Source organism: Podarcis pityusensis (assembly GCF_964106645.2).
Source record: "Podarcis pityusensis genome assembly, chromosome: 10".
NCBI classification, from domain to species: domain Eukaryota; kingdom Metazoa; phylum Chordata; class Lepidosauria; order Squamata; family Lacertidae; genus Podarcis; species Podarcis pityusensis.
Genome location: NC_138035.1, coordinates 28,689,687 through 28,717,616, shown reverse-complemented (window position 1 = coordinate 28,717,616; position 27,930 = coordinate 28,689,687). Strand labels below are relative to the sequence as shown.

At 44.5% G+C, this 27,930-nt stretch overlaps 1 protein-coding gene and 1 long non-coding RNA gene across 2 annotated transcripts in view; one reads left to right on the top strand and one right to left on the bottom strand.

Annotated features, from left to right (window-relative positions):
* Positions 1-402: 402 nt before the first annotated feature.
* LOC308457722 lies at positions 403-18,518 on the bottom strand. The gene is made up of 3 exons (XR_013977080.1): positions 13,979-18,518; positions 804-10,429; positions 403-479 (listed from the first exon to the last, which is right to left on the bottom strand). It is a non-coding gene; the product is annotated as an uncharacterized lncRNA (long non-coding RNA).
* A 2,191-nt stretch (positions 18,519-20,709) lies between these two features.
* The window catches only part of MYH9 (myosin heavy chain 9), an 84,617-nt gene continuing 77,396 nt past the window's right edge, over positions 20,710-27,930 (top strand). The window contains exon 1 of the mRNA XM_080971663.1: positions 20,710-20,830. The gene's annotated coding sequence lies outside the window, so the exon portion shown is untranslated. The remainder of the gene's footprint in view (positions 20,831-27,930) is intronic.

Genomic DNA, 27,930 nt, shown 5'->3' with positions numbered 1-27,930 from the left:
AAACTAGGTGCGTCCTATGGGACGGAGTGTCCTATGGGACGAAAAATACGGTACTTACTGCTGCATGGAATGCAAGCCATGGTGTCTTGCCTCCATAGAGTTTTCCCTCCAATGTCCATCTAACTACAGTGCTCTCTCTTGTTGCAAAATACTGAAAGCCAAAGTAGGGTCTTGTCTTATTTCTGATTTAGGGTTGTCAATCGGTAACCTGGAGGTGATATCTGGATAAAGCGAGCAGTCGTTCTTCTTCCTCTCTCATAGTGTGTCCAGTGATGCTGCATAGTAGGACAAGATCATAGAGGAGTGCTTTGTCAACATGGGGCATAGTTAAAGAATGGAACTTGCTACCCAGAGGAGGCTGGTCCTTTTGAGCTCTGGCCCAGCAGCCTCTGTCTGCCCTCACCTCCATCTGCCAGTCCAGACTGCAACCTTAGCTGTCAGCTTCCTCCTCTTTAGTCTCAGTATTACCTCCTGCAGAACTGAGCAGGGAGGAGGATGGGGACAAAATCAGAATTAGTTCGCTTTGGTTCTGCCCACCTCTGACCTCCCTGCTATCTGCTACACCAGTCTCAAGGGACACTTGCCACTACTGTTGTTGCCATAAGCTGTGATGCTGGCTATGCTGGCTTTGGGGGGGGGCAGGTAAAGTATGCTGGCTACCAACTTAAAGCAAAGGGGAATAGGCAAATTCATGGAGCATAAAGGTTACTAGTCTTGACTATCTAGTACTTCCAGGATCAGAGACATCATGCTTCTGAACACCAGGTGTTGGCGAACATGAACAGGAAAGGTGCTGAACTCACATCCTGTTTGTGGGATTCCCAAAGGCATCCAGTTGGCCACTTCTGGAAGCAGGCTATTGAATCAGATTGGCTGTTGGTTTGATCTAGCAGGGCTTGTGCTTCTTCAATGGATCTAAATAAGGCTGCCTCCATGATTCATGGGACCTGATGCTCTTTCATGTCTCAGATTTGAAGAGTTTTCATCACAGCCTGAAACTGTTCTCTACGACAATGAGGGATAGAAGCTTAGCTTCTCGAGACTTAATTCCAGCCCTGGGTGCCAAATTCCATGCTTGCGCTATGCATAGTTGGAGCAGGCACATTTCCTGCCTGTAGCAAAGGGAGGCATTGTCAGCGACTTGCAGGAAAAGTCTGGGAGGGGGAGCAGGCCTGGTATGTTTTCTACAGTGGTTAACTTCAGTGCCCTGCCATAAACACAGAACAGGAAAAAACAGCTGCAGGCACTGTGACTTTGCATTGTGTATTTAAGAGCCTGCATAAATTGGCTATTTTATCGCTTCCTTCCAAGGCTCAGGGGCCTGGGTGGTATCGTGTACAACAAGCTGGAGATTTACTGGCAACCCCTAATATGTGCATCACTTTGTGACAGTCACAATTGCTGATTCTTTCTAATACAAAGTGGGGGGGGCTGTGAGTATTTCAGCGAAGAAGAAAGAGAGCGACATGCATCTCCTCCCTCTCGCCCTCTCCAAATCACTAGCAGCTTTTAAAATGGCCTAAAATCTCTTGAGGCTTTGGATGCTTTTTGAGTTATGAATTGAAAATGTCAGAGAAGCAGAAGGGCAAAGATGCTACTGTTATGCAGCCAGCCCTGACTTAATTGCCTCTCCCTTTTTGCCTCTGCAGAAAGGAATTGCTGTGGGCCCTAGCCCATCACTACTAGCAAGAGAAGGGCGCTTGCCTGCTCTTTGGCCTTCACATGTGCCACCCTTTTGTCAAAATCAGTTTTTTCAGAGCTATATACATTGAAACAATTAACAACACACACACAAAAATGGCCAGGTGATTAAGAATGCCTGGCTGGTACCTAAAAACTTGTAAAATTGTTGCCAGGTGCAGCTTCTTGGGGAAGGAACTCAGAACTCAGAGGGGCCACCACCGAAAAGGCCTTTGTAGTCATGCTGCACAGCTGGGAAGGAAAACACTTAAAGCAGCATGTCGGCAGAAGTTCTCATGACACGCCGTGCATCTAAAGCACATGGCTCCCCCACAAAGAATCATGGAAACTGTCGTTTGCTAAGGGTGCTGAGAATTATAGCTTTGTGAGGGGGGGAACTGTGTGCAACCCTGCAGTGGACCTCAGGCTTCCATGGCACAGGGAGGGTGGGTGACCTGTGGGGCTGGATGTGCACGGATAAACAAATACCTGTGTGCATGCCTAAGGCCTCAGGTTTCTGGAAACCAGGGGGTGGGGGTGGGGAAGTCTTAAATGAGAGGCAGGAGACAACAACACACTGTGCAAATACATCCCAGGAAACTGCCTGCTGGTTTGGATGGAAAACACAGGGGTAAGTCTGTTTCTCGAGATGTCCTGTTTTCCCTCTACCCCCTTTTAGTTGCAGCGCTGCTTCTCTGTCCAGTTTAGCTTAAGACACGTCATCACCCCCCTCTAATAGCCATCTCAGGTGACCAGTGCAGACAGGCCCAGAGCCAAAGAGGTTCTCTGAGAAAGAAGTGTTGGCAGGTTTGGGGGAACCCTGAGGTTTGCAGAAGTGCTAAAAATATTTAGGGGGAAGGGAATTGTAAGTGCGGGGGGCAGACTTAAAAACAGCCCCATCGGGACAGTATTCTCAGTGAGCCCAGATGCAGGCATACCGTTGGGAGAGAGGATAGGATGTAGTGCCCTGGAAAGGGGCGTGGCTGGCTGGCAGCCACACTGCAACACTTTGTTACAGATCCCACTTGGATACCTATAAAATACTCAGGTTTGATGCGGCTAGCAACCTTTCAGCCCTCTTTTGGTTTGGGGGGCTGTGGGGCGGGGTGTGTGAGAAAGGCATTATTTATGCCTTCCTCACTTCTGTAACTTCTCTCTCCTCCTCAAAGTCTGCACAAGTACTGTAAGGCTCCTTTTCCAGGTTGTCTGAAGCCTTGGAACAGGAACGCTCCTCTTAGGCACTGGGGATGCACTGTAACATTTAGTTGCAGGTCCCGCTTGCATTGTTTTAATCTTGTCTTACTAAAAAGGGCAGTGTGCCTCTTTTGCAGAAAACGCTTTGCTCTGCTTCAGTGATCACAATTTATGTACCACTGCACTACTGACTTCGAAACCTCCTGTTCCTAAAATAGCTGACGGAAGAATGTTCCTGTCTCGCTTATTTTTATATACATATATTTTTTACCTTGACCGTCAGCCTTGGTGTTTTAACCTGACTATGCCTGAGATTGTACAGCCCAGTGGTTAGAGCCGTCGGCTGTGAAATCACATAAAAGAAAAGCAAGCTGCAACAAGATGTTGCGGAGTGGATTGTTCCCATTGCGGGTTCCAGAGACCCAGCCCTGCCTTCCCCCAGGATATTTAATTCCATCCCCTCACCCCAAACAATGAGTTGGCATTCTGTGGTCACTCAGCATACTTAGTCATCACTGGGCTGCTTAGGGATTACTCCCAATTAGCTCTCCCCCCTCCTTAAAACTTTTTTGTATTTCTGCAAATCTTGAGGTTCCTTCAAATCTGCCAATCCATCCCTTTGTGTGTGTTAATGGTATTATTTTGGCTATGTAAGGATCTGCACTCAAGAGAAGTGGGTTTGCTCTTAGAAGGATGTTATTTGTAGCAATTGTTTTGGAGGCCTTGGGGTTTAAAATCTGAAGCTGAGCTAGCTGATGGTACTTTTGATTTTTCTTCCTTTATATTATTGACGTTTGTTATGTTATTGCTATGTTTGCCTTTAGGAACTTTATAATGTACCTGTCATGGCCTCTGGCTAGCACAATGAGCTTATTAATAGGATATCCATCTCTGATTGTCCTTGGCTGGTGGTTAGTCTCTTTACAAGACTATTTAGAATTATAGAATTGTAGAATTTGAAGGGACCCCCAGGGTCATCTAGTCCAACCCCCTACAATGCAGGTATCTTTGCCCAGCGTGGGGCTCAAGCCCATGACTCTGAGTCTCATGCTCTACCGTCTGAGCTATCTCTCTTCTAGTACTCTTCTCCGCCTTGTCCAAGTTTTGATTAGTTATTGCCTAGGTTCAAGTTGCCCCTATAAGCTGGACACTACACAGTATTTATGCACTAGAAGCTTGCTATCTGAGGGTTTATCAACACTTACCTTTCCTCTGCTCTTTCTAGGCACAGTCCACAATTTAAAGCTCTGTGTCCGAGCACCCTTCTTTTTGCTCCAGAGCTTTCCCTGTGAAAATCCACTCTTTAAAGTTCAGTTGGAGCAAACAACAATCCGTGGAAAACCTAAATTGACATTTGCTCTGATTCAGCTTTAAAGAGCAGGTTTTTGCAGGGAAAGCTCTTTGCAAAAAAACACACAAAACCCTCAATACTCAGACACAGAGCATTAAAGCTCTGACCTCTGCCTGCAAATGACAAGGCAAAAGGTAAATGTGGAAAAGCCCTGAGTGTTATGGGCAGGACCTCACTGTTCATAGCAATTTAACCTAGGATTAGAAACTTCTTTAGTGTAGTGAAGGTTCATATAACACCTAAGTAGTCATATAGTCTTGATTGGGGGGGGGCAGGGGGAAACCTACCAAAAACAAACGCAGCATTTTTGGTTCTTTCCATTGGCCTTGTTCACAGCCATCAGTATGCCTATATATAGAATCTAAAATGAATTGCTATGGTAGGTTTTACTGTACCTATGGAAACTTAACAGACTGGTTTCCTCTTATGATGGCAGGCCTTCAGAACCAATGAATTTAGTATCCCCGAAAGACCAATTGCTTGGTGGACTAGCATATCCAAAATATTTTGAGAGAGGATTCAGTTTAAATACACATTATTAACTGCAGCGCAGTGCATCACCTTCATCAGCCTGGTGCCCTCTATATGTTTTGGACTACAATTCCCATCAGCTGCAGCCACCATGACCATGCTAGTTGTAGCCAAACTCATCTGGAAAGCACCTGGTTAATTGGGGTTGCAATATGATCCATGGACCTGCAGCTACTGAAGGCAGCACCTCTCATTTGTAGGATGCTGCTGAGTGCTTGCCTGGATTTGTTTTGCCAAATGATTGGGCATAGGCCATGTATTAAATTTGCATATGGTGAAATGGATTTACGAGAAGTTCCTGTGGCACCCCAGTGCTTATGCTTGGCATGTAATGAAATCCCTGTTCAGGAGTTACTTCTGCATGGGAAATAAAGGCTTGACCCACTTACAGGTTTTTGTAGCACTGGTTAAGTCTAGACACAAGCCAAGATTGCACATTCCCAATATAGGTATTGGTATACATGATGCAAAATATGTGTGTTACGTAAATGGCATCGGCACGTCTTATTCCAATTAACATTAGCGTTAAGAGTCTGAGAATGGCTGGCTTTTGTCTTTCCAAAGGGTGGTCCTCTTTTCCAGAGGTGGGGAACCTGTCATCCACTAGGTGTTTTTGGACTCCAAAGCCCATCAGCCACAACCTGAATGGCCAATGGACAGGAATTATGGGAGTTGCAGTCCAGCAGCATCTGGAGGGCCCCAGATTCTTCATCCCTGCTCTATTCCATTCTCTTTTGCCGCACACATCTGTACCATCTTTCGCCTGCAAATCCTTTCAAATCCTTTTCTTCACCACAACCCCCCCCCGTCTATCAACATCTTATATGTGTTTTTTTAAAAATCAAAACAAAACCATATATAGTCTGAAGAAACGTTTCAAGTAAGAAAAGCTCACACCCCTCATCAGGGGTTTGATGATAAGGAAAGCACTGGTAGATAGACCTTCTGTGTGAAACAATACCTTCAGACACGGAGGTATCAAATACTGTACTAATCAGAAACAACATGTTGCATTTGGGGATGGGAGTAGACAACAAATGATTTTGCAAGCTTAACTGTTGTAGTGGCCGGTGCCAACTGGCAGATGTTTGCGAAACACTTTGAACTAGGAGGGTGCTGTAGAAATTAATTGCACCTTAAATAGTTGGCTAGTAAATCTGTCCTGCAGCAGTCTTATGCAGTACTTTTTGAGCATCATGGGAGGATCTCAGCGTCTCCCCCTAAGGCAGTGACTAACGCTGGATAAACTATGCTCTGCAGGAGGCTAAGAGCTCACTCAGGGTTAATGCAGAAAATCACCCCCCTGGCTGCTTAGAGAAACATGTCTGAAAGATGAGACTACATCTCCAAAGAGGCAGGGCAGAGTAACCACATCCTCCTCTCTGAGGCTGAAAGATTCCGCTTCACTGTTAACTCAGCAGGGAACAAAGAAGATTAACCAGAATGTAAACTGCTGGGTGTTTTTTTTTTCTTCTTCTTTCAAAAGTCAGACACACATGCAGGAAGGTCCTTGTCGTCCTTCAAGCCCTGCAGGTGTCTGATTTAGTAGCTCCAGAAACAAGAAGAGCTATTGTTCAGTGTTTATAATTAAACAGCTTTTTGGCAATGGACAGGAAGCCTCCCCCTGCATCCACAACATGCTCTCTAGCTCTCCACATTTTTCCTTCTTTCCCTGGGGATATTAATCCCTAATCACAAGCCTTTTAGAGTGACATACAGTACTTTAACTTGTTTCGAGCTTTGGTAGTGTAGATGCAAGCTTTGCTTCTTCCAAGTAGAGTAGATGCTTGTGAGCGACGGACATGGGAGGAAGGCAATGCTAGCAGGAAGAGGCTGCTAAGAAGCCTAGGCAGAACCAGAAGAGTTGGGTGGCAGGGCTTACAGCTGGGGTCACCAACATGGCATCTGTGGACACCACAATACCCTCAGACACCACCCTTGAAGTCTGCCCTGGGCCCTGCTCCTTCCAGTTTTATTTTTAATGTTTGTTGTCGTCGTTTGGGTTACCCAATTTTCTTTTTTGGGAGGTGGTCTGGCTTTGTTTGTCTGACTTTCATTGGTTTTGCCTAGTTTCCCGTTGGGGCAGGAGGAGGTTTTGAACATTGGCAGTTTTCCTTCTGTAAAAGGCATATTTTGTGGTGCCCCTAGCAATTTATTAGACTTCCCTTGATTCCTGTGTTGTAGAAGGCTGGATTAGATAACTCTTGCAATCCCTTCCAGCTCTACCATTCTAAAAAGGACTGGGGATGGCTGGCTCCGGAAACATTAGGCCTGGAAGTGCCAACACATTTTTGGTGCAGGTGAGAAGGGGTTCTGTTTTAAATATCACAGGGAGCCAGACCCAGCCCTGCCATTGGGCACCATGCGGCAACTGCCTTAGGCAGCAGATACTATTGAGCAGGAAGCAGCATTGAAGGGTTGTAGGCCTGAGCTGCCTGCTACACGTTGTTGTTGTTGTTGTTGTTGTTGTTGTTGTTGTTGTTTCTACCCCACCCATCTGGCTGGGTTTCCCCAGCCACTCTGGGCAGCTTTCAAGAGAACATTAAAAACAGAATAAAACTTCAAACATTAAAAACTTCCCTAAACAGGGCTGCCCTCAGATGTCTTCTAAAAGTCAGGTAGTTGTTTATTTCCTTGACATTTGATGGGAGGGCGTTCCACAGGGCGGGTGCCACTACCGAGAAGGCCCTCTGCCTGGTTCTCTGTAACCACTTCTCGCAGTGAGGGAATCGCCAAAAGGCCCTCAGTACTGGACCTCAGTGTCTGGGCTGAACAATGGGGGTGGAGAGGCTCCTTCAGGTATGCTGGGCCAAGGCCTGCAGCCCCTGAGCTATCTACCACCAGTACTGTGATTCTTCATGCATGGAGGGACCAAGAGTAGGGTGCTTGCTGTGGGGGTCATGTCAGGGGGAGGCCTTATTACATTCATATACCAACGTTCCTCCAAGGAACTCAAGGTACTGACCATGGTTCTCCACCTCTTTTTATCCTCACAGCAGGAAGGTTAGGGTGAGGTCTCCCTGTGAGTTTCATGGGTGAGTAAGGCTTTGAACCCTGGTCTCCCAGCTCCTCATCCAGCACTCTAACCACTATACCGCACTGCCTCACCACAACACTAGTGAAGCTCTGCAGGCAGCAGCAGCTGTACCATGGATCTTCCCTGCCCAGAAAGGTAGCTTTGAAACATCAGGTTAGGGCGGTCTTAGTAGTAAAAGCAAATTTCATGAGGTTGGAGCCGCTACAGACAAGCAATTCCTGTCCTGCATTTCAGACCACTTCACACATCTTTCAGTGCAATCATATGGTCCAGCTAAGATGGCTGCTGCCGCTATGTTGGGTCTTATCGGGCACTGATGTAAAGTTAGTGGGACACTTACACTTTCCTAGCAGTGAAATCAAACCTAGCAACAATGGAAGCTATGCTGTCATGCATGATTCACAGCAGCACTCACCGGTGACACAGACAATGTTCATAAAACTACAGACAACACATAGGGGATTCTGTGATGGTAAGAGTCATTGTGCAAGAGAAAGAGATGGAGGGCACACAGACAAGGAAGGAGGGGCTCTGCAAAACCAAGATTGGAGGAGGAGACACTTTTGTCTGGCTGTTAGCTGAGCGGGAATGAGCAATGGAATGGGAAACTGGAAACGTGGATTTAAGGGCCAGCCTGAGAAATGCTCAGGTAACCTCCATTTGACTAAGCCTAAGGATTCCTGCCAACTATTAAATTTTTAGATCAGAAAAGAGAGAGCTTTTTGTGTGGTTACTTGATTATCTAGAATACTTTTATTTAACCTCCACCTAAATTTAACCTCTAATAACACTGGATTGTGATCTGATAAAGTCTTTGGTTGTATTTCAGTTCTTTTTATTCTCAGTATTAACTCATTTGATAGCCATATTGAGTCAATTCTTCTGGCAGATTGATTTGGCTTTGCATAAGGGGTGTATTCTCTTTCAAATGGGAGTCTAAATTGCCAAACATCAATCAATTTTAAATTCCCCACCAGATTGAAAAAAGTCAAAGATAGTCTACCTTCTTTTGAGTCCGTTTTCTTATTGTCCTATCCATTTCTAATGAAACTACCGTGTCCAGTTTGGGAGTAGTTGTCCAAAACTTCTGGAGAGGCACCAGGTTGGCAAAGGCTGCTGCTGTGTGTGGATCTGGAGCTTCTGTAAATTAAGTTCATGGCTAGCTGGGGTCTCACTGGCTTTGTGCTTTGCAAGACGTCCTGCTGACCAGGCCCAGAAAATCCTGCTGGCACCTCTTAGCTTAAAGCAAGCCCTGGTAGAAAGAACCAGGGTTTGCTCTTCTCCTTGGAAAGTCAGACTATACTTACACCTCTATATTAGCATAGGCACATTTTAGGTGCCCAGAGTCTTTATAAGTATCTAGCAACACCCCTGCATGGTATGCCTTGCGTGTCTGGAAAGTCCTTGCCTGGGTATCTATAACAGAGCAGAATTGGAAAAAGCTTCAAAGCATTTCTGGTGTTCCAAGACACTTAAAAATGCCTTAAGTCTCCAAATATGTTTCCAAGTAGCAACTGCTAACTTTGCGGTAGGAGGATGAACTCAGACTGTGGGAAACAAGAGACCCTGCAAAAAAAAAAAGAAAGAAGAAGTTTCCCTGGAGTGTATTGATGGACACATCACCAAGCTGGAGAGTGGACCTTCCTTCTCCTCTAGTGTAAGCTGGTTTTGCTGTCCTTTAAGGGGAGGGGGAGGGGACAGGAAGTCCTTTCTGCTCACAGTCCACTAATTAGGCAGGAATGTTATCTCCATTGCAGATGTTGACTCTGACATCCCCCTAACCTCCTGGCAACAAAATGAAAATTAAACTAAAGCAACAGCAGTAGGAAGAGACACTGGGGAGAGGCAGGGGAGGAAATGTCTTCTGTGAAGGTTGGGAATAAAAAGGAACTGGGGCCCCATGACAATTCTTGAGCCACAGAACTGGATAGGATTGGCTGCAGTTTCAGATACTCTTCCTCATGTTCCTGCTGCCCTCAACATCAGCACCACCAAATATGGGGAGGGGGCAGCAGATATTATTTCAGGGATGGGAACCCTGGTTTAAAGTTACTCCGCTAGGACAACAAAACCCAACCTAAAGCAGTGGGAACCAGAAATGGCATTGTCTGCTCTGTTTGCATGTGCTGGGCTTGTGTGGAGAAGCCCTCCTACAAAGTAGCTAGAGGCAACCTTGGCATCTTGGGAAGGGTGGGGCTCAAGCAATTGCTCTGGCGTATTTCAGAAGAGTCTTCCACCCTTTTCCTGCAGCGAGCCTCCATGGTTGGGTTCATTAAAATGAATGAGTGGGAAGGGGGTTATTTTGAGATTTTGCTTCCAGCGCCAAACATGTGTAAGGGCCGAAAGAGGCATGACATTGAATGCAGCACTACGTTTAACATGCAAGCTTTAAAATAAAAAAAGTGAATTCCATCAGCTGTTCCGTCAATTCCACCTGAACTAATAATTAACAGGATCTCAGAGCAAGCACCATGGATGAATTTAACACTTACCACCCCACTCTGTGCTCTGTTCATCTTAATTATCTATCAGCCCTCTGCAGCTGATGTTATTTGCAAAGATGCATTTCACATCACAATAGCTGAGTCCTGAGATTGTACTACTAAGAGTAGTGGTGGCTTTTTGTACTTCAGCTGCTGCAAAAGGAGATTGTTGTTGTTAATACCCTGCCCATCTGACTGGGTTGCCCCAGCTACTCTGGGTGTCTCCTAACACATACAAAAACATAATAAAACACCAAACATTAAAAACTTTCCCATACAGATCCGCCTTCAGATGTCTTCTACAAGTTGTATAGTTATTTATCTCCTTGACATCTGAAGGGAGGGCATTCCACAAGAAGGGCGCCACAACAGCAACTTGCTGTCCAATCACAGAAGTCTTTCTCTTTGTTGTTCAGTGACATACATCAGTGGTTCCAAACCACTCTTAAGAGATTCAGAGAAACCCTTTTACATCATTTCTTTTTTCTTAAGCTCTGCTGTAGGTGCTGGAACACCAAAGAGAGACTATCAAGTAGGACATTAATTATATAGTATATATTACCACGGGCTTCAGCACTCAGTGTCTTGGATTCTTTCTCTCACACTGATGCCATTTTTAAAACATTTGGTTAGTCTATTAGTCTACTTATTTTTTCTGCATGGCTTTGAAAGGTTGTGCTTCACAGCTGTGGGATGAGAGCAGCAAAGGCCCGTAGAGGTATACAAAAGCAGTGATGTCTGTCATCTCTCCCCACTAGCTGGAAGCAAGGTTTATATACTATTTCAAGGTTGCAGGAGCATAATCATAACTGGCAGATGAGTAATGTAGAAGCTACCTGACCAGACCTTAGCTTAAATGTAAACATCTCTGCGGGGACACAAAAGGAAACTAGATCTGTGGCTGCCCAGCTGCAGAGATGCTTGAGCCGAGATAACATAGACAAAGCCACACAGGCATTCATTCTTGCATATCCAGAATGTGTTCACACAGCTTCAAACAGGACCACCCCTTAAAAAACCTTTACTTCATATGCTCTGCAACTCAAGGCAAAACACTGGGTGGGATGCACTTGTAAGGCTGCCTGGTTTTGAGCTGGCCTTGCTAGCTTTAACAGCAGTGGGATCTGCAGCAATTAGCAGGCAATAAGTCTTTTAGAGCCAGGCCCAGAAAATCCTCTATTGATTTCTGCATGCCAAACTGTTAAAAGAACAGGAGCAGAGCAGGTTGAGTTTTAGTTGTCAATTGGCAATGGACTTGTGCCCTAATTAGTATTTGGAGGGGGACGCAGAGAGAACTGATGGATGTGCTTTGCTTCATGCTCAGGCTTTGTCATATTTATGACCAGGAAGGGATTTTCTAACAAGTTAAGGCTTAGTACTATGGTGTTTTTTAAAATACAGCTTACCGTATTTTTCGCCCCATAGGGCGCACCGGCCCATAGGGTGCACCTAGGTATTTTTTTGGGGGGGGGGAATAAAGGGGGGGAAATTATTTCTCCCCCCCAGGCATGGGGCTGGGGCGGGGGAAGCCCGAGCTTCCCCCAACCCCAGCCCCCAGAACAGGCAGCTCTCCGCAAGCCGTGGGAGCCCGGCGCGAAGTCGCGCCAGGCTCCCATGGCTTGCGGAGAGCTGCGCGAAGCCCGGAGCGCGCTCTGCTTTGCGCCCCGGGTTTCGAGATGCAGGCTGCTATCCGCAAGCCTAGGGAGCCCAGCGGGAACTCCCGCGGGCTCCCCAGGCTTGCGGATAGCTTCCTGAAGCCTGGAGAGCAAGAGGGGTCGGTGCGCACCGTCCCCTCTCACTCTCCAGGCTTCAGCGAAAGCCTGCATTCGCCCCATAGGACGCACACACATTTCCCCTTCATTTTTGGAGGGGAACAAGTGCGTCCTATAGGGCCAAAAATACGGTATATGTTATTGAAGCTATGTGCTTGTGGTAGTGTTATAATAACTTTGGGCTTCTATAAGCAGTACTATTCATTATTGCCCAATAGAAAGTCTTTACCCTTAAATACAACAGTGTTTTTACTTAAAAACAACAACAACTAGCAAATTCTTCAGGTTCCTCAGCTTTCAAAGTGGAGCTTCTGCTTAAACCTGAACCCAGAGAGGCTTACTTTTGAGGAAACATGTTTAGAAACATATGACATGAGATTTCTTGTGGAGTTCCTCTTGCAAGATTCCACTTCATTAATTGCATCTGATGAAGCAAGACCTTGTCTACAAAATCTCATACTACTAAAAATCTGTTAGCTATTAAGGCTGTTTTGCTTTGCTATGGCAGGCTAACAGCAATAGTCTTTTGAATTGTGTTATTCAATCGTTGGGAGCCCCAATACAAAAGGACTTCAGGGAAGAGTGGTTTGACATGCTAACCTTCTACCTCCTTTCAGCTCTAGGAGTCTTGCCAGTTATCTCCCAAAAAAGTAAATGGCAAAAATTCGAAGGGAGGTGGGAGTGTTTAGAAATAGTAGTCATTATATTCCAAGAGCTGGACTTTCCAACTGGCTTCTTGACCCTATTGGCTTTGTTGTTAATCCCGCTGACATCAATGGATTGCAACACTATATTGAACTGGGGCTTTGTCCCTAAATATGTTTTCATGCCAGGACTCAAACCTGGAAACTATTAAGTATCTTTATGCAGCAATCTTTTAACAACCCTGTAAATTAGACGGGTCATCATCCCCATTACAGATGGGATGCTGAGAGAGGACAACTTACTTCTACTATCAAATGAGTCGGGCGCTTTCCCATCATGCCACACATATTCCTGTCTCTGAGCATATGCAAAACGCCTTTCGCTTGCTGCTGAGGGAATCCAGTCAGCCCCACTCCACCCACTTTGCGCGATCTTTCCAACCTTTTGGGAAATTAAACTTTCCAAAGAGCTGTGATGTTCTTGGGTGGGTTACTAGGAGGGCAGACGACTCTTGAAACTCATAACCGTTGCCCCATCCAGACATTGTTGGCTACAGCTCCCATCATCCCCGACTGATGGCCATGCTGGCTGGGTCTGATGGACGTTGGCATCCCTCAACATCTGGAGGGCCACCCTTGCCCACCTCTGGGCGAGCATGTGGCATATCTATGCCTCTTCCTCACCCTTTCCTTCGGCAGTCATTAGTGCAAGCAAAGTACAGCTTCCTTGCTTTGTGTTGTAATCTCTGATGGCAACCAGATCTGGGCCTAAGGGTTTTTTGTTTGTTTGTTTGTTTGTTTTTAATAATATTATTTTCTGGTGAAGCCTCTTTCTCCCTCAAGGAGAGGGTGATCTACCCCACCCCACCCCTGCATCCAGTTGCATCAACGAAGCCAGCGCATCCGGTGGTGCTTTGCGGCCAGGTAGGGGAAAAGGTGATCACAGGGTGGGTCGGTGAGCAGGGCCGGATTTAGGTTTGATGAGGCCCTAAGCTACTGAAGGTAATGGGGCCCTTTATATGTCCAGCTGTCCTTTGTCAACAACAAATTGTCGCTTTTTTGTGTTGAACATATGCCATATGGTAATTTATGGACCTAATAGGTATCTAAAGCCATTTGCCACTGTTGCCGTATGTAGGTTTTATTTTATTTGTTTTTTTATCTTATATTTTGGAAATGTACATCCAGGTTTCCCCCCCCCTTAATTTTCGGGGGGGGGGAGCCCCAAGAGAGTGGGGCCCGAAGCTATAGCTTGTTTAGCTTATACGTAAATCCGGCACACTCACAGTGTGAGAGTCAGGTGGGCGCCTCTCGTCGCAGCTGGATTTGAGAGGGATTTTCCCAAGGAAACGAGGTCAGTGGGTTTTCTCTCAGGCGGACAGGCGCGGGGCTCGGGAGCGCGCGCGCCTCCCTCCCTCGAGGCGCCTCCCTCTTCCCGGAGCAAGGGCGAGAGCGCGCGTCCCGCCGGTCTCCCTCGCCTTGCCCATATAAGGCCGCGATTGTCACAACGCGCCATAAATAGCGCGGCGATGTTGTCATCACCTGCCCGCTCGCGCTGGGTTTTTGTTCAGGGCACCTTTCCAGCCGAGCCAGATCCCGCCTGCCTGCAGTTAGCAATTCTCTCTCGCGCGCGCTCTCTCTCTTACCCCCCCCACCTCTTTTTCTCCTCCTCCCGCCCTTGCCGGTTGCAGTTCGTCTCCGAGCGGCGTGTCTCTGCACATCTTCCTGGCCGGGAGGAGGCCCCACACGCGAGCTCTTCCTCGCCCCTCAGAGAAGGAAGAGGAGGGAGGCGCGACTCTCTATTTTGCATTCGTTTGTTTTTTGCGCGATTTATACGCCGCTTGCAGCGCCGTTTGCAAAAAAAAAAGGGGGGGGGGATTGCAACACGTTAAAACATACCAGAATACTCGAAGAGATCAAAATCCACACCAGCTTGAGTAAACGGCATACGCCTGCCTGATATCAATAGGCAGAGGGGAGTTTCTTTTAATTTACATCATACGGAGCTTGATGCTCTCTTGCGTGGTGAATGAAAGTCGCATTAAGAAAGAAAAGCAATAAGAGAAGAAATCTTAAAACCAACAGCACTATAAACCATAACCCACAGCATTCAAAAGTAAAATTATTTGTTAGATGTTTAATGTAATAAATAAATAAAATCAATGTGGGGAGAAAAGTACTCAATTAAAGATGCAATAGAAGCTTCCTTATACTGAGTCCTTTGGCCCATCTTGTGCAGTACACTGTTGTATTCCAACAGGGGTGGGGACCTTCCGCATTCACTCATGGTCAATTTTCTGGGGGCCGCATGCAAGTGGTAGGCAAAACACTGGGTGCAGAGCAGTCGAGGCAAAAATCGGTGAACCGATGGGTCTTATCCATGTACAGTGGGCTGCATTCCATTCAGGTAAGTGGCAGAGGTTTCTGTATACACATACACACCTGAGGAAGCAAGAGGCATCATCACAGTTCAAGGACACATTCCAGCCAGGTGAAAGCATTAGAGTTGTAGAGTTGGAAGATGACTCTCTGAGGGGAACGAAACCATCACCACATATAAAGTCCTTTCTGTCTAGGACTTGCTAGCCAAATTTTTGAAAATCAGAAATGCCTTTCCCACATCTTGCACCTTCACCCAAGGGAATCTTAAGAGGGCTTGCTAAAAATTGGAAGGAGCAACTTTGGTTTGTGCAACAGCAAAATGATGTGAGATGAAGCTATTGGTTTCAAGATTTCAGCTCTTGAATAACAGCCTGGTCTCAGTAGTTTTGAGAACATAAATATGGCGATAGTGGTGATGTCAGACTAGGACTAGAGAGACTCAAGTTTAAATTCCCACTCAGCCATGAAACTCCCTGGTGACTTTATCCAGTCACTATCTTTCAGTCTAACTCACCTCACAGGATTGTTACGCAGATAAAATTGGATGGGGAGAGATGTACATTGCTTTGACCTTTGGAGGAAAGGTGGAATGCCAATGTAACAAATAATAAGCAGGCCTAAAATCTAGCCAAGCAGAACCAGTGTTTTCTTAAGGAACAAAAGGTTCTTAACCCAAATGGCTTGGCAAGCACATTCACCTGAGTCTTCTATTTTAGCCTACGCTGGCCTTGTGCAATACAGTTTCTAGACATTTAAAGATACCTTCATTCACACAGGGATGTCAAAATGGTCAGGGTACACCAAGCATGCCAAAACAAACAAGTACTACAATGGAAGGATTATAGGAGTTCTCATGCCTGAATAAGCCTTTCTTTGGAGGATAGGGGATTTTCAGCGGCAACCAAAAAAAACCTATCTAAGAGATGAAACAACAGAATTAATTTAATGAGACATTAATGGAGGAGAGCCTGCAGTGGTGCCATCAGGGCAGGTCCTGGATAGATAAGAACATAAGAGCACAGCTGGATTAGGCCAGCAGTGGCCCATCTAGTCCAGCACCCTGTTCTCACAATGGCCAGTCAAATACCTCTGGGAACCCCAAAAGCAGGACCTAAGTGCAGCAGCACTATTCCCACTTGTGATTCCTGGTCCACAAAAGGACTGGTTATCTTATTCCATGACACTAAGTTTACTTAGGAGTCTCTTGTGAAGTACTTTGTCAATAGCTTTTTGAATAGTGGAGTATGCTACGTCAACTGGATCACCTCTGTTTTTATGCTTGTTTACACTCCCAAAGAACTCTATTAGAGTTGCTGTATCCTCTTCAGCAAGACTTGTTCTTCTGTATGCCTAGCAATTTTATCTTTAACAATGCTTTCCACTAGTTTTCCTAGAACAGACATTAAGCTTACATGCCTCTCATTTCCAGGATCTCCCCCCGGATCCCTTTTTAAAAATTGGCCACTTACTAGTCCTCAGGTACAGAGTCTGATCTTAAAGGCAAGTTGCATATTTTAACTAGGGCTGCACTTAGTAGAATGACTCAGAGGACTGGGAATTATAGCAGAGCTGGCTTTCCACAGTTTAAAGTAAAGAAGTAATACAAAATGCAATCTAAAGAGAGGAAAGAGATAAGGCCTTAAGCCTAGAGCCAAAAATTCCCTAACTTCACCAGTGAGAGACTAGGTTTCCCTTAGATTCCTGGAGGGGGGGGGGATTTCCTAACAGGAACATGCCTGTTTTGCAAAGTTCAAACTATATTTCATTGTGTATATCTCTTTTTATGGAACTTGCACTTACATTTATCCACACTTAAAATTTTTGTTTTTAAGAAGTCATGTGGATGTTTGCTTTGTGATTGTTTTTAAAACAAATTCTGATTGTGTCACAGTGCCAGGGTTATATTCACAGTCTGTAGTTTGCATGTTGGAGAAGACACCATTGCACTTTTTGGAATACTAAAGAGATGGTGAAGGAAGGCAATAAAATACTATTTACAAGTCATACATTACAAATTATCTGCAATGGAGTATTCTCCAGTTAGATGATACACATTTACTGCAATGTGTGAATGGGGCCACAAATTCTTCCTTTGCCACAAGGATGCCCAAAATGTATCTTTGTGAAACAGATACTTCCTGCACTTCACACAATGCAGTCATCATGTATTTTACTATATGTGGTTATCTCCCTTCAGGAAAAGTATGAAATGCTCTGGCATGTAAGTGCACCTGCTCATTTGATGGTGTGGCACGACAGAAGACATCAAATATATAAAGGTCATATCAGGTGTCTGCGCCTCTTTGGAAACATGTCCCTAGAGGAGCTGAGGTGTAGGACTTGTCGTTCCATGTCTCTCGGAATTAATTGCACAATGTTCACTGTGAGTCAAAGGGCATCTTGAACAAGTTGAGGCTGTAAAAGCATTTTTAAAAGCAACCTTGTGACTTGAGAGAGTAAATTCACCTCTTTCCTCTTTATGTAGGGTTTTGCAGCTTGGGAACTACTGCAGAAGGAAAAAAGTTGGAAGCAAGCTTTGAATGCACAAAAATCCAATTATGAAGTAGGATATTTAGCACAAATTATATGCTTCTATGCCAAGCTATGTGTTTATCCACTTTTGCCAGGACAGCCTTGACCCAGCCACCATGTCTGTAGACTTTTTCCATGCTAAGATAGAGGAGCTGGGTTGAACTAATTTAAGAGTACAAAAGGTGAAAGGTTTTGAGTGACCTCCCACAGCTGTCCTCCAGGGACTCAGTTATAAATGAAAACAATACATTCTTTTTAGAAATATATAACAACTTGAAACAAGGCATGCCTGTAATCTACAGCACACTTTGGGAGACCCAGAGCTTTTGGGAGGTAGAGAACAGAGAAGCATTTGGGTAGGAGAAGAAATGACAGGTCTCCTCTGATTCTCTGCCCCCTCAAGTGCCTTCTCTCTGCAATTCTTGGATTATGTTTTCTGCACTCACTTGGAGGAAAATTGCTGTTAGTATGATTGCTGCTGGCACCCCTCTTCCCAGCTGGATCGTGCCAAGCAGTGAAGTCATTGTAATGTTATCAGGATCAACTGTTAGCTCCCTTTCCTGGGGCAAAGCACAGAGGCCGCTCCCTTCTCTGCATGAACTCCCTGAAGCTGGCTGTACCTGAAGGCATGCTGAGTAACTATGCAAGGAAGTGGGAAGGGAAAAAAGCGAGACCTAAGGCCCAGCGTGGTCTTCACTCAGCCTACACATCAAAAGAAATACTGTAGAAGGGAAAGGAAGAAGTAATGATTGGTGTTCAGTTTCCCCCCAACAAGCTAAGCATTTCCCAAAGGGTCTCCAAAAGTAAAATAAAAAAAATCAGCTGATAATTCTCTCCAGCAGTCAGGGGGCATTGTGAAATACTTAAGGGACTTCAGGCACAGGCCCACGATGACCACAAATTTACATATATTTTGTATATGATGTACCGTATTTTTTGCCCTATAGGACGCACTTTTTCCCTTCCAAAAATGAAGGGGAAATCTGTGTGCGTCCTATGGGGTGAATACAGGCTTTCGCTGAAGCTTGGAGAGCGAGAGGGGTCGGTGCGCACCGACCCCTCTCGCTCTCCACGCTTCAGGAAGCTATCAGCAAGCCTGGGGAGCCCGCGGGAGTTCCCGCAGGGCTCCCTAGGCTGCGGATAGCAGCCTGCCGCCCGGCGCGCGGGATGCCCTGAAGCAGAGCACCCTGCGCGCCGGGCAGACATCGGCCAGCCCCACAAGCTCGGGGGACAGCGGGGAGGCGCAGCGCCGCCATCCCGCTGTTCCCCGACCTGGTTTTGGGGGGGAAATAAAGGAAAAATTTTTTTCCTTTATTCCCCCCCCCCCAAAAAAATTAGGTGCGTCCTATGGGACGGAGCGTCCTATGGGACGAAAAATACGGTATATTTTCAAACGCAGGCTGATTTTAAGAGGGTGAATCACAAACCTGGACTATATATAAATTAAGAAGATGGGTGCCCCTTGCAGCATGACTAGCCACTCTGTAAAAAAAAAAAGCCATTTTAATGGGGTGGGGGGAGTTAAAGAACAGAAGAGGCATATCCATATGTCCTATGAAAAAGGTTTTAAAAAGGTACTTTTTCACATAAGTAGAAATTGTTCTGCTCAGCAAGACTTCCATGACAACAGGAGAACTGTCAAATAATCAAGAGAGCAAGAATCTCAAACGGTTAATATGAGAAAGGATTCTAGCCACACTGCTTAATTGGAATTCTTTAGGGTTTATTTATTTTGGTTTTACCACCAGTTTAACTCCACTGCCTAATTAGCAATCCAAAAGGAAGCCTTTGTTAAAGGTTCTGCTGCAGAAGACCCGAGGGAGCCCGTTTTGCATTCAGCACACTAGAAATGACTTTCTTAATTACCCCGAGTAACAACTGGTGCCTTTTTATACCATGTGAAACCTGGAGAGCTTGAGGCCTATGAAACTTGTGATCCACCAAGCTACTACTGCAGATGAAGTCAAGGTAGGCTACAAACCAAAATCTGAAAACTCCTTCTGAACATTAAATTGTTCCATATCTGCGTTGAACCAGTAGCTTATCAGTTCAAAGGGAATGTTCTGTCACTGGTGCTACCTCAACTTGTCTTTTTTCACTGGTGCTGGGACCGGACCTTAGTAGCCCTTATGCTGAACAGCTGCACTTGATGTGGATGGTACAAGGCCACTGACATGGGATCCTATAGGAGTAATTCATCCTTTTTGTGCAGGCACAATTCTGCCCCCAACCTTTTGTGTGATGCCACCCCCGTCTCCAGCACTTACATAAATTGTACTTATTCCTAGCCCCAGGAGGAGTGCAGGGAGCGTTTGTGTGACACACCTACACACTGCAGCCAACATACTAACATGTTGTGACACACAGTTTGGAAGGCTCTGGTTTACAGCAAGGATGAAAGCAGCAGTATTGGTAAGCTAATAGCAGAGTGGCCTTGATTCATACAGCTATATACAGTAAAATGGCAGAATGTAGTAAAAAAACCCTCATGTTTTACCTCCTACTACCATGTGGTTCCAGAACTAACTGATGAGGCCCAGGGCCCATAGTATTAAGTAAAAGGGCAGCAAAAGAGCTAGTATGTTTGTGCAATAAGGTAAACTGATGTCACAAACATGGCATCTTCTTTTTTAAGACGGGGATGGCCACAGTGCATCACCAAAAAGGAAATTCATCACCCAAAAGGGAAGGCGATAGATGATTTTTATATAATTTACATATTCCAATTTATATGTAGAAGATGCAAAATTAGAAAATAATTAAATAGAAACACACCATCATATGGAAGACTATGTAGCTGATCTGCTCAGTCTTGCTATCCAAGTTCTCACTGTTGTCCAAGGGCAAATGCTAAGGCCCCTGCTCCCCAGTCTGAGGGCTCTTTATTTTAAAACCAGATGTAGACTAGACAGCCCTTCAAATAGAGGGCCATCCTCTGTAAAGTAGGACATAAGTCCGCTAGTTCTGACAAATAGCTCTAGGTTGGTAACTGAGTCATCTCTATCAGTGCTGCTCCTCCTGTTCAAGTAATAACTGAAACAGTCATCTGTTGCCTGGAGCTAGTCTTCTTCTGCTTCCCATGGTACGACAACAGTGCCTCTCCCCACCCCACACCTTATGAAAATAGTCTCCATCAGGATTTCTGCACTCTTCACTTTGCTTGGGAGGAGGCTGGCATAGCAACACAACACAGTGTGCTTAGGTGGTAGGAGTTTTATCACCTGGTGAGTAATCAATTGCACCTTGCAAAAACCCTTTTATACCTCAGACTGCTTTTTGACCGTGGGTAGGTGATTTTGGTAAATGCTAGCCTAGGTATTTCATTGATTCAGAACAGAAGTGGGGTGCTGCTCAGAGCAGAGAATTCATACTGGCAGATTTAGGATTTATTTTCAATTCATGGAAGGCAACAAAATGATGGTTAAATTTTGATGTCCTTATAGGTTTTGTGCTTTCAGGTAAGGCATCATTTGGTGCAGAGAGCAATGATGGTTTTACTTTGTCTCGCCTAGAGGTACTGAAATGTCATTATTACTCACTGGTTAGTTTTGCTTCCTGCTTCAGTCTGGCGGAGCAATAAGAAAGGTTATTTCTCATTTCACTTTAATTGCTTTATTAATACCAGCTGTCTGTAACTTGGATATATTTTTGTATGAATTATATCTGGGTGTTTTTTGTTTAAATGATAGTATAAGAAGTTTGGGATTATCTTCTGAGGCTAGTCTGTTTATTTGCTTTATGTTTTCCAGTAAACTATGTGTATTTCAAACTACCCCAACATCTGTTAATTGCTTTGATAATCACCCCTTGAATTTAAAAGAGCTTAGAATTTCTGACTAGATAGAGTGAAATTAGGACGTCTGTTCAGTGCTTTTTTTCTGGGGAGACGCAGGGGTACACATACCCCTAAACATTTTGTGAATCTAAGTTTGGCCTTGTTGAGGGGCAGTATTTCAATATGAGTAGGAAAATGAGAGTACTGTACCCCTATTACCCCTAAACATTTTTTTAAAGAAAAAAAGCACTGCATCTATTTAAAATAACAATGGAGTTTTGACAGACTTTATTTAATTATTGCATTTATAACCCACCTTTTTCAACCACCCTGCAAAATAGGTTAGGCTGAGAGGCAGTGACTGGCCTGAGGTCGCCCAGTGAGGATTTGAACACCAGCCTCTCAGTGCCTAGTCCAATGCTCTAACCACTACACCTTCATTAGGTGGTACTATGAACAAAGCTTGCAAGGGACGTTGCACAAAAGCAGCTTACAGTATTGGGAACCAAGAGTGAGGCCATAGCTGCACTACGGACTAAAACGGGTACACTAGTCATTCCCTCCTGGAAGCCCTAGTTTGGGGTGGGAATGTAGGGATATGTAACTGAGAATGTTCCGCACTCTTGCCAAACTACAATTCCCAGAATTATATGGGAGAAGCCATGATAGTTAAAAAGTGGGGCAAAACCCACATACCGCTGTAGTATTAATATGCTCTTAAATGTGTATTCGCATTATATTTAGCAGATGTGATTGGAGTACATATCCAAGATATCCTCAGGCACGCAAAGAGTCTTGCAACTTGAGGGTTTTGTATTCAGCAATTCCAAGTTCTCAAAGCCAGCCATATTATTCTCACCCTCCAGGCCACTTGAAGTGTGGAGCGGAGACAGGAGCAGTTGAGACAGGCTCAGGAAATCAGAGTCCTTCCACCCTCCCAGAAGCATTACCAACCTGGCAGAAACTGTATAGACTGAGCAGTCAGTTGCAAAATGGCTGTCAGGAAGTCAAAATAGAGAGCCTGGGTTCTTACACAGAAAGCTATGCAAAATTTGAGAGTGAGTGGCCATGCCACAGATAGAATGAGGACTCACAAGTTTTTAATGTTTGATGTTTTATTATGTTTTTATATATGCTGTAAGCCACCCAGAGTGGCTGGGGAAACCCAGCCAGATGGGCAGGGTATAAATAATAAAATCATCATCAACAACAAGATCATCATTACTGTGGGTTTATTTTTAAAACTTTTTATTGCACTGTCAGTAACAATTACATTTCCTAAGAATAAAATTGTTTCGAAAATACAAAACCCTTCTATATTAATCATGAACATATTAATCGTACATTAAAGGCTAAATATCAGAAGGCACGGTAATTAGGTGGACCATCAAAAAGCCTATTTTACAGGAAGTCGTATAACATGAAAATCAATGTCAGTATGAGAAACAGAAAGATACCACTTAATGTGAAAAGGTTTAGCCATACGTTTACAAAGCTGAATTTTATGTTGGTATTTCCATGGTTTTTCAGTCCCATACTCTCAGGTATCAAACAGCTGCAAGTTGGATGCTTATCTGTTTTCCAGTGCTGCAACAGTATTGTGCATACTTCCCTGACCATAGTAGTAATTTACCATGTAGTAAATGCTAAAGAAAATTGTGCAAGATCATCCAGAAGTGCTGCCACAGGTAAAGCTGACACTGTGTCCAAAAATGCTGAAAAAGGCTTTGATTCAAGGAATGAAATTATTAGATATTTGTTCCTGTAGATGCTTCTGAACTTTGCTTCTAAACAGGTATCCCCACCACTGGTTCTGTATCTAAAGTCAGGAAGAATAACTCTTTGACATCATCTTCATTGCTTCTTGGTTCCGAATCATAGGCTTTGATGGCTCATGCATCAAAGCCTCTGTAAGGTTCTGGATGCTTCTATCAGGCTTTGGCAAATTCCATAGTCCTGGCATCTCTGGGACATGCTGGAACATTTCCAAATACATATTTCTTTTGTCTTCAGCCAGAGGAGAATGGAATGAAAGCCACAATCCGAATTTAAGCAAATATTTGGCTATAATTATTATGTCAGGCTAGGCCCAAGGTAAACATCACACAATGAAAATGGAGGGAAACAAAGGTCCAGATGGTTGATGTCAACCCAGGAGAAGGGAGTGGTTGTGCTAAACAACTGCCTCCCCTCCCCACTCTTCTCTTTCACTGGAAATCTCACTACGTACTCTCCTTCTTTGAGCACTGTGACACAGAAGAAGGGAAGAAGGGAAACAATTGGGCAGAGTTTACTTGCAGCTCTTACTGGCTAGATTTGGGCAACCTGTTTCTCAGTCATGAACTCTGATTAGCGGACGGACATTAAAACATTATTTGGATCTGTTAACTGGCTGTCTGAACCTTTTGTGGTCCAATGGCCAATGATCCAGTGTGAATCCAGGAGACTGGATTCCACCTGCAATGGATTTGCTGTGTGGCCTTGGATGAGTACTGTAATCTCTCAACTGCAGCTTCTCCTAGGTGAAGCAAGAACAATAGTGACCTACTTTGAAGGGTTGTTACCAGGACAAAAATAAAGGTTATAAAACAATTTGCATCTGTGCATCTCAATCCGGCGCATGTTCTTTCAGATGTAAATCTTACTGAGTTCAATGTTGTGCACTGTAGGCACTTCTGTGAATTCCTGGTTTCAGAACAAATATGTAGCCAAAGAGCTGCATTTCCTCATGGGCAACCTTCTGGAGGCCACATGCAAGAGTTTATTTGGTGGCAGCTCCAAATATTTTAAAAACGCAAGGAATGTCTGCTGAATCAGGCCAAAGGCCTACCTAGTCCAGCATCCTGTTATCAGTGGCCAACCGGATAGATGTCCATGGGAAGGCCACAAAGCAGAACCTGAGCACAAGAGCACTCTCTCCTTCTTCGCTTCCCAGCAACCAGTATTCAGAAGTATACTGCCTCCAACTATGGAAGATGACAAGTGAGGAGTGGCTGTGGAACACTCCCCGTCGAGATGTGCCTAGCAACATCTTTGTTTTCTTTTAAGAAACAGATGAAGACTCGCCTCTTCCAACAGGATTTTGGATGAGGGGAACTGTGACTGGAGTGATTTATGAATAGTTTGACACTGCTGCTTTTATTATAAATTGTATTGAGACTGCCGTTTTTAAGTTCTTGTGTTATGATGTTGTTTTATTATGTTGCAAGCCGTCCTGTGGCCTTTTGGTGAAAGGTTGGTGTATACGTTTCTTAAGAAACAAAAGGATTTCCTGCTCCCCGCCTCCAATGTCAGCTCACACAATCCAGTCTACGGTGTGTTATAAACAGAACAGTTGAAGCGAGAAATGCCTTTGCAGAGCAGATAATTTCACCTTGGATCTGCTTCCCCGCCCAAAACAGGACACAAATGGCCATCATCCATCAGCTGATCTGACTTTGTTTGTAGTTACATTTATGGTAGATTCAGTAATTCACTCTTAAGGTAAGGACACGTGCCATGAGCACAGCTGTTTATATATGGACAGCTGGTTTGTACCTGGCAAAAACGGAGTAGCAAAGGCTACTATTTCTACTAATTAATTAGTAGCGATGCCTCTGGTAAAAAGCATGGTGAGCTATCTCAATTATTGCTAGCTTTGACAGTAATGTTGAAACCAGCTCAAAAAATGTCAGCGCAACAGGGCAAGGCTCAGAGGAAAAGGAAGTGGGAGTATAAGCTGAGGTAAACCACAAGCATTCAGCCCCCTCCCAACTGAGCCTGAGCTAGTTACTATGGTAATCCTCATGTTCAGAATCTATTGAGTAGCTCATCAGATGGTGAAAGTGCTTTGAATTGTTATCTGTCAATGTGTTAAATGTGGAATGTGATGGTCTTGGAACCTGTGTTTGTCATTTAGCAACCATACCCTACAATAACCCAGTGGATGCAGTAATAGCTATAGAGACCTTCCTGCCACCAACTGCAGTTGCCCCAGAAATGCTTAAGGCTTAGGTGGGATCCATTTCATTAGTAGAATTTCCCCACAGCATTAATTTCATTCTATTGTTTATTTGTCTACTTAGATTTTATCCCACATTTCTTTTCTTTTTTTCAGATTTTATCCTACATTTCAGGCAAAATGTTACCTTCCAAAGTAGCTTTAAAAAAATGGGAGGCAGGCCCTGTCAACACATTTACAAACTAAGTCAAGGGAAGGGAAATGGAAGGGAGGGGGGAGGTAGAGGAGGGAGTTCATATTTCAAGGTCAGAATAAAGTGGTGAGCTATTAAGTGGGCATTTATATCCAGTTGTTGCCAGGCTGCTCTTCCCTTGCTCTGCTGGTGTCCTTGCTTGCATAGTGGCTGGCAGCTCTTTTCTCCTTTGGCTGATGGATGGGGCCAGAGCACCCTTCCCTATTGCTTCTGCAGTCTTGGGACAAATGAAAGTCAGAAAAGAGTGGCATATTTATTTATTTATTGCAAGTATTTATATGCTGTGATTTAAGTACCTTACCCTCCCCAATGGAACCCAACACACATAAGACTGCTAGCTTTCCTTTTTCTAGATCAGTAGTTGGGATTTGGCAGAGCCTCCTTCGTACCCACAGATTGTCAGACAGTGACTTCCTTTATATTGCAGGCTTGTAGACCACCCCGTCATCTCTCAGTGAGTGCCAGCAGTTGAATCATACTGACCTGCTATGGCTCTCTCAAGTCAATGCCAGATCTACTAGAACCTTCAATTCCTGCAGCTACCAGGGTCTCATGCTCATTCTGATTCCTCCTTGCATCACAACTTCTGCCCCTCCTTTTATCCCTAGCTTTTCCCCAGCAGCAGAAATGTATGCACAGCCAGGGGTGCACAGAGGGGGAGAGGCAAGGGAGGGGGGGAAGAGAGAGAGACTCCCCTGAGGCCCAACAAAGCTAAGGGTCCCACATGTTTTGGTGCATATTGCCTAAGGTTAGTGGACGAAGATTGCACTTGTCTAATGTTCCCCTTCGACCTTCAGGACAGTAGCTAACAGAAAACCTATTCCCAGAATTGCCTGTGCATAAGCTGCTGTGCTTCCTTGCTTGAGGACTGCAAATTGGAACCAGGAACAATTCAGAGTAGGAGGAGGACTATGTCCCAGTACCAGGTGTGGACTTTAGTAATATGGTGCCCTGAGCAAGGACAAAATTTGATACTCCCCCAACATATTTCTTATTTTCACAATGATTCCTTATTATATTGCGTGCCTTCAGCTTAGTGCCCTGTGCTGAGGAATCACCCCATCCGCCCTAAATCAGGCGCTGCCAGTACCCACTGCAAGCTTTGCCTATCTAATGAATCATCATTGAGGGGTATTCATGAACTTAAATATTGCTGATATTCCATGTACTTAGATAAGCTATGCTATCTACTGACAGCATTTGGGAGCAGGTGCAGAAGGACAATACATGAATAGCTGCACCTCAGCAGAGCCTCGTTCATCCTCATGTTCCCCAAACTATTATTTGTCCTAGGCCTAGATAACATCTCTGCAGCCTTGTATAGGGCAGCAGTCACTGCTGCAGCAGGCAGGCTGCCTCCTACAAAGTGCTGCTCCGGATAGCCACCTAAGATCAACTCTGTAAAAAAGCATTGTCTGCTGATACACATGCCAGGAGTGTGACAAGTAGATGGGTTAAAGGCAACCTCTCTTTGAACAGAAATAATTGGTTGTGCAATGTTTGCTCCTAAGGAGTTTTCAGGCCACGTGACTGGAACAAAGCGCGTGTGAAAGGTCATTGTAAGTATAAACTGTAAGGTGAGTAGATGTCTCATTGGAGTATCAAGTTGGATGGGAAGCAGTAAACACAGGAGTGCATTATTTGTAGCGTTATCATCCCAGAAGCCCCCTCAAAGCCTTCTGTCGATACAGCTGTTTTCACATGGACTTTCAACCACTGCTTTTTCGCTTCAGCTTCACGGACCTGCTTATATGACACTGAATCTGAACTTTTAGCAATACCCTTCATTGCAAATTCCATCTACTTAGCCAATCCATTTCAGTAGAGAACCCTTTACCAATACAATGTTGTAACTTTTGCAAGCTGTTCTGCTCCTGTGGTTTTTTGTCATTTTTTTTAAACAAAAAATAAAGTCACTGTGGTTAATATTTAGCAACATGCTCCCTCCTTCACTCTTTTCATTGTCTTTTCTCATTGGTCACTCCTCTCCTTTGCCTTAATTATCTTTACTAAAATAAAGTATATTTATGATAGCCCACACCTTGCAAAAGAAAAAAAAAAATGCAGCTCAACATGTGCAAGTCAAAGAAGCAGAAGACTCAAAATTCTTCCGTTGTATTACAGTACTGTATTTGGGTGTTAATTTATTTCCTTGGGCTTTAACTTTTCAGAAATAATTAATAAATACTTCCATTGTTAACTCCATTATCTATTTTTGTTCCTTTTCCAGTTGCAAACTTTAAATTAATTTTACCATTCTGCCTTTTGCTGTCAAGTTCAAACCTTCTCCTTGCCTTCTTTTTTAAATAAAGACTTCTGCCACACCTGTAGCCCTCATAACCCAATTGGGCTTCTG